Raw genomic sequence first — 12327 nt, 5'->3', positions numbered from 1 at the left:
CAGATTCAGTGGGAAGTCTTGCCTTGACACTTGGTAAAATCCGAGGGCCTCAAATGGCCCAAACTCCCTCCCTCTGCTCCCACAGGTAAGGGCCCCTAGTCCAACCACCCTCCGTATCCCAGAGACCAGGCACAACTTATCCCCAAGTCCCCAAGTAGGACCTCCAGTTCCCTGCCAGACTGGGAAATTATTCAAATAAGCAAACCACACCCTCCTGCTGGGAACCAGAGTCACCTCCACTGTCTTATGACTCCAAAGTCTGCCCACTCCAGGACCTGCTTGTTCACTCCAGGCCCAAGGGAAAACTCCATGTGGCCCTGCATAGTGTCACCGTGTCCTCCCCTAGACTATGAAAATGCCATGGGGATCATCCATTTAGTGTTTGGCCCTCCCCATCAGTTTTGTGTGGAAATACTCCTGCCCCAAGAGGTGAAGAGGAGAGAAATTGCACATTCCTGATCCTCACTTTTTGGAAGGCATGGTCCTGATATGATCTGACTGGCAATTATTGGGGTAAGAGTCTGTTTGAATTTGCAAGAAGTCATATGTGGCTGGAGGGTGGCCTGTGTGGGGATGACAAGCAGGCAGAAAGGCTCCAAAGGCCCTGGTTACTGGATTCAAGCTGGGACTCAAGGAAGTGGGGACCCAACAGCCACTTCAAGCAGGGAAGTAACATCAGATCTCCATGTGAGCAGTTTCACTCTCTGAGCAGTGAGCAATGTGGACTCAGCGAAGCCCAGGGATGGAACGAGCCAGAGTAGGGAGGAGTCCACTCTTCTGGTCCATGGAAGAGGCAGGAAGGGAAGGAAATGAAGTGGACTTGATGGTTGATGGGATATAGAATGGGGGAGAGAGAGAGCCATCACGGCTCTGAGAGCTCTTGCTTGGGTGACAAGATGGACAGAGGTTTTGAGATGACAAAAGGATGAAGGAGGAGGAAGCAAGTTCCAAGGGAGGGTCCTGAGCTCCCTTAGGCCATGGGATTTTGAGAAACCTGAGGAGAACCTGGTAGAGGCATCCAGCAGACACTCTGATAAATCAGTGTGGAGTCAGGAGAAGGGTGAGGTGGGAGGTGGGCATTCAGGTCATTGGCATCCAGGTGAAAGTCAAGTCAGGCGAGTGGAGGAGCTTCCCCTGAGACCACAGGGTGCATGAGAAGACACATATCAGACCATGGTCCCTGAGAGAACACACCCATTATGAAGGGGTCCAAAGATGTCTCAGAGAAAGCTGAGAAAAAAGGGGTCAGATGTTAGGAAGGGGGCCTCTGGAGGGGCATCCCCAGAAAAAGGACAAGGGAGGGAATTCTAAATAATGATGATGTGCTGAACATTGACCAGACACTGCAGAGATTTTAATGAAAAGACTAATCTTGAATGCATTAGAAAATGCCCAAGACATTAATGAGAGAAGATTTGGGGGAGCTCTCGTAAGATGTGTGTGACAAGTGCTGGTGACAAGGCATAAAGAATTTTTTCAGGGAGTTCCCTTTGTGGTGCAGTGGTTAACATATCCGACTAGGAACCATGAGATTGCAGGTTTGGTCCCTGGCCTTGCTCAGTGGGTTAAGGATCCAGTGTTGCTGTGAGCTGTGGTGTAGGTTGCAGGCATGGTTTAGATCCTGTGTTGCTGTGGCTCTGGTGTAGGCTGGCAGCTATGGCTCTGATTAGATCCCTCAGCATGGCCCAAGAAATGGCAAAAAGACAAAAAAAAAAGAAAGAAAGAAAGAAAAGAATTTTTTTAGAAGCTTCACTCTGAGAGGCGGAGAGAAGGATGCTGCTGAATGAGGACAATGAGAAATGTTTGCTTGTAGAGATGTGGGCAGATTTCCACGTAGGAAAGAGGCTAAAGCAAAAGCAGGATGGAAAATAAATGGATTGAGGTCTTGGAAAAAGGCTGAATGGATAGTTTCCAGCACCCATCTTGTACTTTTGTGCTTTTCACCTTTTTTTCTTGTACAAGGAGTGTGCACGTGTGTATTTTATCATTTGAAACATTAACACAAGTTAGAGTTTTCATTCCCTATGGAATACATCAATACCTACCTGTTTTAAACAATGAAGGCATGGAGTTCCCTGGTGGCCCAGCATGTTAAGGAACTTGTGTTGTCATTGCTGTGGGTGGCATGGATGAGCTCTCTGGCCTGGGTGCAGTCCAAACACAAAATGATAGGATTAGAAATACTATTGGAAGTACCCTTTGCTCACAGCCTGGAATCCCACAATCACCCTCTCACAGAAGAAGGAACCACTGCATGGGGAGTTCCTGCTGTAGCTCAGTGGTAACAAACCCAACCAGTACCCAGGCCTCGCTCAGTGGTTTAAGAGATCCAGTGATGCTGTCTGCTGTGGTATAGGTCTCAGACCCGGCTCACATCCCTCGTTGCTGTGCTGTGGCATAGGCTGGCAGTTGTAGCTCCAATTAGACTCCTGGCCTGGGAACATCCATACACTTTGGGTGTGGCCCTAAATGCCAAAATAAATTAATAAAGAAATAAATACCCACTGTGTTAATTGGGGTGACGGTGTCGAAGTCCTTAAAACACACTTTTTGAAGGAATTTATATGTTTATTTAACAGAGAAAAACTGAAGGGGGGGACAGTTCATGGCTTTTCTTAAAAGGCCATGTTGTGGTTTCTATGAAGGGCTGTCTTCCTCTCTGGCTAGAGAACCATTCGTTGCTTGGAAAGGTCTTTCAGCCCAGCACCAGCATTCTTGCCAGGTGGCAGCAGCAAAGGTGGGTATGTGGGCACCACATCGGTAATAGCATTTAAAAGAAGATGCCCAGACCCACCAGGCTCAGGTCCTGGAGGGTTAACCAGAGAGAGAGACAGAGAGCCCACTTTCACCTCTGGTTTTTTGGGTGTGGATCCAAGGGTAGTTTGAAGATGGAGTTGGATGTTCTGAGCTGGTTTTTTCCTTCCTGCTGCATTTGAACGTTTCACATCAGGAGCAGAGGGTTTGAGTAGTGGCAAAGTGTGATGAGATTCTATGTCTAGATATTTAACAAAAAGTTCTGAGAACGACATCTTGGGCATTGCTGATTGCTGATTTGGTTCCAGAGGTGTCCCGGGGCCACTTTTGGATCCCAGCCACCTGGTCATCCATCTGGGACCACTGCCTTGCTCTTCATTCAGAAGCACCTGCATGGCTTCCCTTTTGATGCCCAGAGTGCTTCCGATTATCTGGAACACTTCAGGGCGCTGAGCTTTGGGTGTTTGAAAATAGCCCATGAAGAGATTCTTCATGAGGCTTTTATCGACTTTGCCTTCTGCGTCACTTCTTAAGTTCATCAGTTTCTCTTGGAGGTCATCCAGCACTTCCTGTTGGACAGCAGTTTGCTTCTTCAGATCTCTAATTTGGTCTTCCTTCCCATGCAAAGCCGCCTGTACTTTCTCCTGAAGTTTGTGAGCCGATAGGAGTTGGCCTTTGAGGTGGTCTGCCTTTGCCATCCATTCAGCCAGGACCATCTTCATGTTCGCTAGTGCTTGTACAGCCTGCTTCTCTTGCTGTTGGGAGAGAGAAAGCTGCAGCCGAGTGTCCTCGCTCTGCTTGCAGATGGCATGCAGTTGCTCCTTCAGGGATTCTCTCTGCCAGCTCGCTTGCTGGCTGGCCTCTTCCAGGGCCCTGGAGGCCAGAAGGAGCTTTTCCTCCAAGGTGCTGACTCTCATACCCAGTTGAGCAGCTCTCTCCTCAGCCATCAATGTTTGGAGTTTATAGGACTTTTCCGAGTGGACAGCCTGGTGATTCAATCTCTCCAGGTCCTTCTTGAAACTGAGTTCTTTTTCATGGAAGTGTTGAACCTGGCTCTGGAGGGCAGCATTTTCCAATTGTTTCCTTTTCAAGAGCAGCATGGCTTCGTCTCTCTCTCTCTGAGTCAAAACGGTCTTCTCCTGTGTGGCTGTCAGGGCATTTAAAATCTGGCTCAGTTGCTCTGTGTTGCCGTGCTCTTGCTCTTTCAGGAGATGCTCCAGAGCAAGAGCCTTCTCCTTGATGGTGACAATCTCTGAGTCCTTTTCTCTCAGCATCATGGAGAGCTGCACATTGGTCTCTTGCAGTGCTTGAGTTTCCATTTCCCTCTCCTTACACTTTTCTACTCTTTTTCCCTTTTCCTCTTGCAGTGTACACACATCGGCTTCCAAATGGACAACCCTTTCCCTGAGGTTGATCACGGCCTGCCTCAAAAGTTCATTTTCACGCACTTCACTCGTGCACCTGTCACTCAAAGAAAGGACATCATTGGTTTTCGCTTGGATGATGAGCTCTTTTTCCTTCAGTAACATTTGGAATTCATCCTGTTTATTCCAGAGCTGCTTCATTTCTGAATCTGTCTCTTCTCGTCGTTTCCTTTCGAGGTCGGCGCTGGCTGCGATGGAATCAGACAGTCTCTGCTTATCTTCCTGGAGGGTTCTAATCATGGCATCTTTCTCCTCCAATACTTTTCTTAAGTCTCCTCCATCTTGTTCGAGCAATTGAGAAGACTCAGTCAACACACCGGATTTCCTGTCCTTGAGAGAGTCAGCTGACTCGGAAGGGAGAGATTGGGTGGAGGGCTGTGGTACAGTAAAGTCAAACTCCCCTTCAGAAAGATCTCTGGAATGGCAGAGCTGCTCTAGGCTGAGCTGAAGTTGTGCTACTTGCTTCCCCATGGTTTTCAGTCTGATTTCATTGCCTTCCCAGTCTTGGATCGGGTCCGTGTACTTGGCTTGTTGCTTAGCATTCTTATCCTTGTGAATTAAATCCTGCACGTGAAGTTGTTGCAGCTCTCTCTGGAGTTGGGTTGCCTCCTGCTGCATATTCTGCGCCGAGGTCATCACGTGCTCTTTCCACTCTTGCATCCTCTTCACTTGTTGTTGGAACTGATCCCGTTGCCATAGCAGCTCCTCCACCTGACTCCTACCAACTCCGGTCACCTCATCCCCGTCCTTGGAGGTTTGCAGGATTGTCAGCAACGTCTGACATTTCTGATTTAAAGCATCGATTTCAATGTCTTTTTCTCGAATGAGGTGGGATAAATGCTGAAGCGTATCTTGAAACATGTCCTGACCACTGCTCTCAAGTTGAGTGCAGAGTTTTGTATTTGCCTCTTGAAGTCTGACCAGGTCTACTTCTTTGGCAACAAGTACATCCATCATGTGGAAGTTTTCTCTCTTCAGATTGCTGTTTTCTCGAGTTTTCTCCTCTAAAACAGCTAAGATTTGGTCTCTTTCCCAAGTACATGCTTGTACTTGGAGATGAACCTGTGTGTTCTCTTGGCTGGAGGCTTCAGAGGATAAGTTCCTCTGAAGACACTGTATCTCCAAATTGATACCTTGGGCTGGTTTTTCAGGGTTCAAGTTCTCTTCCGTAGCACTATTGTTCTTATTGAAACTGCCTAGTGTTATGATCTCATTGTCAGCAGCAGACTGTGCTGGCTGATCTTTGGCTACGTCTTTCCATGATGTTGTCTGTGGAAGAACCTTGTTCTCGACACTTACAATAGCACTCTCTTTCCCCTCATCCCCTGATTTCAAGGAAGAAGACGTACCTTCCTTCTTCATGGATTGATGTACGTCTTGAGGTCCCCGCTCACTTGCCTTACCCAACACCACTTTTGTCGCATTTGAGATGTAGCCTGTGAGGGAGGCCATACTACCACCCACCTGCCCCAGGGAATTCCCTAGGCCGGAGCCAAGGGTCCCAAACCAGGTGGCCATTATAGCGGGTCATGGAACAGACCTGGTCCACTCGTACAAAGCGTCCCGTGCCGTCGGACAGTCCCGCAAAATGTCCCCACACTGTTGCCAGTGCAAGGCTAAGAATCTAATCACAATGAGTGGTTTCTAGGCAACAAGGTTCTGGCCTGAGACCTCACCAAGGGCCTGACTCCAGGGACCTGTCCCCCCAACCCTGCCCCCAGGCTCACCCCCATGACTTTCTAGCCCAGGGCCTGGGCCTTTTACCCACCAGTGTGATTTTCCAGGTGCCACTGTGATGCTTGGATTCCCTGGACCTGCGTCCAGCATCCCAGCCCTGATGAAGGCACCATCTCTGAGTGTGTTTACAGAAAATACTCCTTGCCTTTGTTTTTTAAGTTTTACTTAATTAGATAAAACAGGAGTCCAGTTGATTTAGAATGTTGAGTTAGTTTCAGGTGTACAGAAATGTGATTTGTATTCTATACATAGATATATATCCCCACACACTCAGGTAGAAATCCTGTTTCAGGGTATTTTCTCTTACAGGTTATTTCAAACTACTGAGTATAATTCCCTGTTCTACACAGTAGGAACTTGTTGTTTCTCTATTTCATACAGTATACTCTGTAGCTATTAATTCCCAGACATGTTGCCTTTCCCTTTTTTACTAAGTGGAATCATATGGCCCTCCCTGCCCTGCAGCTTGTGAGTCTCACATCACAGCATTTTTTAAGTCAATGTAAAAGGCACACAGTGACCTGCATCCCTGTAAAGAGTAAAGTCAGTGCATTTTGCAGAAGTCCACACCTGCGCATCAGTGTGGACCCTTATAAAGACACTGACTCTTTCCATCACCCAAAAGCACCTCTCCACTTCCAAGTCTGCACTCCTCCCCCATCTGACCCTACTTGGGGGTTTAGTCCCACAGAGGAGTTTTGGCGGTTCTTGGACGTCATGTATGGGTTTCCTACCGTCTACATACTTGTGTCTGCTTTTTTCACTTTGCGTTTGAGATGTCACCTGGGAAGTGAGTTAAATATCACTGGAACAGGTGATTGCTGCGTGAAAGGACATGGAGGTCATCTAGTGAGTGGCCCATTGGGCTTTGATCCTCTAAGCTCCGGGAGTCAAGCAAACCTACTGGGGGGATTGAGGGGCTCCAAGGTGAGGGCCGGGCTTGCAGTAGCCTGGCTAGTGGCCTCACAGTGCCAGTTTCTCCTGGTCAGATGGTCAGTGCAAGAGGTGAGCTGCAAGTGAACTGACAAGGTTTGGGCCATGTGCTGGGGAGCCCCCACTGCCACCTTGGCCAGTGATTGATGTAGGAGCTCCAGGCACTAACCCCACCTCCCCCATGCCCCTATTCTGCACAGCAGAGGCCTGGTGGGCCTCAGCCAAGAAGAAGCATTTCCACCACATGAAGCTGCTGGCCAACCAGAATGTGGGCAGGGGAGTTCACTGAGCCAGAGGGCCCCATGCTGGGATAAAGAATAAGGCTGGGCACCTGGCTCTGGGCCCTTGCTTGGTCCCTGAGACCCTCTGGATAAGGAGGGGCTGCACCTCCCCGCTCCCAACATTTGGAGGCCCCAGTGACCCACAGAGCATTGCCTTCCTAGGACTGGACCTGCTCTCTGTACTCTCCAACCCCATCTGGAAGGGGTCTCTGATGGACAAAGACCTTCTTATCCAGTGAGCTGATGAGGGACAGAATAGCTACTGCAGGGAGAGTTATGCCTACATGCCTCTACACTATACCATTTCTCCTGGTCTAAGTCTGCAAGAAATCTGGAGAAGTGCATGTAGCCATTATGGTCAAGTGTCTAAGCTGATAGAAGGACTAAGAAAAGTCTGTAGAAAGAAAGAGAGAAAGAAAGGAAGAAAGGAAGAAGGAAGGAAGGGAAAATGCAGTCAGTATGATACCTGTAGGGAAAAGTTTTGGCCATAAACTTCCAGCCTAGGAAGCAAACACTGGAACCTTGGTGTTTTGCTTCTGCCACTAATTACCCCCAGGTTTTCTTTCCTATGAGGGTCATTACACCTTCCCTTGAACCCTAATGGTGCAGTGGAGGAAAGCCATGAGAGAATGACTCCAAACCATTACCCAGCCCTGCAAATCACCAAAAACCATTACCTAGCCCTGCAAATCACCAAATCTTACCAAAGACTGTTATGAGGACAATAAAACCTTGCATTATAGTCCACATGACAAACACACATGTTCCTTGTGTCAGAAGTTCCTTCACTGGTAGAACTTTTTGTCCTGCTATATTGCCACAGACACAGAGAGAAATGTGCCCAAAGATTTTGACTTGAACCCTGGCTGTAGCAGCAAAAGGAAACAACCCCCATGTCTCCACTAGGGCCCTGGTGAGTTCAAGGACAGGGCTGAGGGGTGGTGTGTTGGGGGGTGGGTGGCCTCAAACAGGGGTTGGAGACAGACTGACATGCACCATGTTTCAATATATATATATATTTAAAGTTTCTGAGCCAGGTAATTTCAAAAACTTAAACCACTTGGGAGAGAAGAGGAGAAATTTAAGCTCCAGAAGGTGGTATCCATGCCAGCCCCAAGGTTTAGAATTTGAGAGTTGCATCCTGTCTTCAGTAGAAACACCTTGATAAGCTGACTGATGCTGTGGATGTGAGCAAAATATCCTAGAAACAGAGAAGCAAAGGATCACTCGGTGACACCGGAAGTAATCCCTGCAGAGCCCACTGTGCTAGGAGAGCAAGACAACACTTTGCCCTTCTTCGGGGTCAGCATTTATCTGGAGGCTTTCCAGGAAAATTAATGACTTTGATATTCCCTCCCTTTCTATTATTGAAAAAAAAAAAAAAAGGAGTTCCCGTTTTGGTGCAGTGGTTAACGAATCTGACTAGGAACCACGAGGTTGCAGGTTTGGTCCCTGCCCTTGCTCAGTGGGTGAAGGATTCGGTATTGCTGTGAGCTGTGGTGTAGGTTGCAGACACTGCTCGGATCCTGCATTGCTGTGGCTCTGGCATGGGCCAGCGTCTATAGTTCTGATTCGACCCCTAGCCTGGGAACCGCCATATGCCGCAGGAGCGGCCCAAGTAATAGCAAAAAGACAAAAACAAAAACAACAAAAACAAAAAAACAGCTGCCCTAACCAAAATAAGTACAAGTTCCTTAAGACTGGAACTAATGAGCTTAAGAAAAATACAGTGTCCTATACTGCTACTTAGGAAAACACAATGTTTTCTGTGAAAATATCTGATCTAGATGTGCCTCTTGGAGATGTACTTTTTTGAGGCTTTAGTGATATCTACTCAGTATTTTAGGCAAACTCAAAATTGCACTTCCAGTCATGACTCAGTGGTAATGAACCCGACTAGTATCCATGAGGACTAGGGCTCAATCCCTGGCCTCACTCAGTGGGTTGAGAGCTGGCATGGCCTTGAGCTGTGGTGTAGATCACAGATATGTCTCAGGTCCCATGTTGGTGTGGCTATGGTGTAGGCTGGCAGCTGTAGCTCTGATTCCTCCCCTAGCCTGGGAACTTCAGAATGCTCAGGTGTGACCCTCAAAAGCAATAAATAAATACATAAATATGTAAATAAGTAAAAAAATAAATGGAACTCAACATCATGAGAGCACATGAAAAAATACTATTTGGTGATCTAGGAAATCAGGCAGACAGATGTCAGAGCAAAGAAAGCCACACTTCTTACCGTGTTCCCCTCACTCCCACCCTGTCTGGCTTAGATCCTCTGTGTGGATAACATGGCATCACAGGGGGAGGGGAAACACAAGCCAGTGGTGGCCTAATGACTGAACTTGTTAAGCTCTGGAGTCAGGGGAGCTGGGACAGAGGAGCTGGGAAACACTGAAGAGGGACAGAAAGACAGTCTGTCTGTTTTGAAGGCCTGCTGCTCAACGGTGACTATTTGCAGAATGACACTTGAGGGTAGCATTTGGACACTTTTACTGCAAGTGAGCAGAGGGATTTTATGTCTGGTGAATCTACTAAAAAGTAAGTTGGGCTTGGGGTGGCTCACATGGCTCAGCAAAAATGAATCCCATTAGTATCCATGAGGACATGGGTTTGATCCCTGGCCTTGCTCAGTGGGTTCAGGATCTGGCATTGCATAAGCTGTGGCATAGGCCAAGGTCAAAGATGAGGCTGGAATCTGGCATTGCTGTGGCTGTGGTGTAGGCCCAGGAGGTGTATCTCCAATTCAATCCAAAGCCTGGGAACTTCCATATGCAGAGGGTGAGGCCCTTAAAAGGTGAACAAAAAAAAAAGGAAAAACCAAAAAATACCCCCCCCCGAAAGTCGGTATTGTATTCTGCATGTCTTTTCCGTGTTATTTTTCTATCAAATCATTTTTTTTTCCCTTTTTTCTTCACATGACCACACGTGTGGCATCTGGAAGTGCCTGTGCAAGTGGTCTAACTGGAGCTGCAGCTGAAGCATATGCCACAGCCACACCAGAACCAAACAACATCTGTGACTTTTGCCATGGCGTATGACATTGTTGGAGGATCTGTCCCCACTGAGTGAGGCCAGTGATCAAACCCGCAGCCTCCAAGTCCTTCATCTGTTGAGCCACATCAGGAATTCTGCAAAGCATCTTTTATTGTATTTTACAGAATGTCATCCACAAAGGATTCAGTTTGGGGAAAATAATATGTTCTCTCAGCAGAGGTTTAGGAAGTCCTCTTCGGCTGGGGGGCAGGTCCCCTGCCTTCTTCCTGCTGAATGAGCCAGCTCCTACTGCATCCATCACTGCACTTGTTTTTGCAGATGGCTTCTCTGCCCTTTGCCCCATCGCTGAGGATTATGCCAGCTCTTCCATCATGAGTTAATTGCACTTCTAAAAGCTCATAACCTTCGGCCTCCGCCGCTGCCGCAGCTAGTAAAGCCGCCGATACCGCCGCCGCTGTCGGGGCTTGTTATTTCTAAAATGGCGCCCCTGGACTTGGACAAGTATGTGGAGATAGTGCGTCTATGCAAGTACCTGCCCGAGAACGACCTGAAGCGGTTGTGTGACTATGTTTGTGACCTCCTCTTGGAAGAGTCAAATGTCCAGCCAGTGTCGACACCTGTAACAGTGTGTGGAGACATACACGGACAGTTTTATGATCTTTGTGAACTATTCAGAACTGGAGGTCAGGTTCCTGACACAAACTACATATTTATGGGTGATTTTGTAGACAGAGGTTATTATAGTTTGGAGACCTTCACTTACCTTCTTGCACTAAAGGCTAAATGGCCTGATCGTATTACACTTTTGTGAGGAAATCATGAGAGTAGACAGATAACACAGGTGTATGGATTTTATGATGAGTGCCAAACCAAATATGGAAATGCTAATGCCTGGAGATACTGTACCAAAGTTTTTGACATGCTCACAGTAGCAGCTTTAATAGATGAGCAGATTTTGTGTGTTCATGGTGGTTTATCTCCTGATATCAAAACACTGGATCAGATCCGTACTATTGAACGGAATCAAGAAATTCCTCATAAAGGAGCATTTTGTGATCTGGTTTGGTCAGATCCTGAAGATGTGGATACTTGGGCAATCAGTCCCCGAGGAGCAGGTTGACTTTTTGGCGCAAAGGTCACAAATGAGTTTGTTCATATCAACAACTTAAAACTCATCTGCAGAGCACACCAGCTAGTGCATGAAGGCCATAAATTTATGTTTGATGAGAAGCTGGTAACAGTATGGTCTGCTCCTAATTACTGCTATCGTTGTGGAAATATTGCTTCGATCATGGTCTTCAAAGATGTAAATACAAGAGAACCAAAGTTATTCCGGGCAGTTCCAGATTCAGAACGTGTTATTCCTCCCAGAACGACAATGCCGTATTTCCTTTGAGGCCTTCGCCCATCCTGCTGACCCATTTTTCTGTCCTCTTCTTACCCCAACTTTCGTGTATTACCCTCTACAGTATACTTTTTATTGAGCACTTTGCTGCTGAAATGCTGCCTCTTGCCTTTTTTTTTTAATTTTAAATTATCTAAATTTATTGTTTGTTATGATGTCTATAGCAATGCTTTTTCTATCAGTTTCCTCCCCCATCCCATCCCTGCCTTGGACTCATTTGAGAAGACTTGAGAAATGTCTTAATACTCACACTGCTGCATGTAGCTCTTGCTTATTTACTGGTCGGGGGAAACAGGATGTGTTTCCTTTTTCAAAAAAACCAATTGACAGAACAGATGACTACACTGAAATACTCCTCGTTTGTATTATTCAGTCTTTTGTTTTAGTTCTGTAAGTTTTAAGAAATTTCAGCAGCAAAGTTGTTATTCAGTGGGCACGATGGACTGTAGATGCCTCGAGTTATGTATACCTGTCCCAGTTGTAAACTTCATTGTCCTTTGTTGGATGATATTTTATTTTTTTATTGTATTTTTTTTTTTTTTGTCGTTTGTCTTTTGTTGTTTTTGCTATTTCTTGGGCCGCTCCCGCGCTATATGGAGGTTCCCAGGCTAGGGGTCCAATCAGAGCTGTAGCCACCGCCTACGCCACGGCACTCCAGAGCCACCGCAACCCGGGATCAGAGCCATGTCTGCAACTTACACCACAGCTCACGGCAACGCCGAATCCTTAACCCAACTGAGCAAGGGCAGGGATCGAACCCGCGACCTCTTGGTTCCCAGTCGGATTCGTTAACCACTGC

The 12327-nt window shown here is 47.1% G+C and overlaps 1 pseudogene; it reads left to right on the top strand.

The window, feature by feature from the left end:
* Positions 1 to 10532: 10532 nt before the first annotated feature.
* On the top strand, positions 10533 to 11675 carry LOC100625660 (annotated as a pseudogene).
* The last annotated feature ends 652 nt before the right edge of the window (positions 11676 to 12327 follow it).

This window comes from Sus scrofa, unplaced genomic scaffold (genome assembly GCF_000003025.6).
Source record: "Sus scrofa isolate TJ Tabasco breed Duroc unplaced genomic scaffold, Sscrofa11.1 Contig981, whole genome shotgun sequence".
In the NCBI taxonomy this organism is placed as follows: Eukaryota; Metazoa; Chordata; class Mammalia; order Artiodactyla; family Suidae; genus Sus; species Sus scrofa.
Note: the sequence above shows the minus strand (reverse complement) of the source record. Positions and strands in the feature narration are given on the sequence as shown.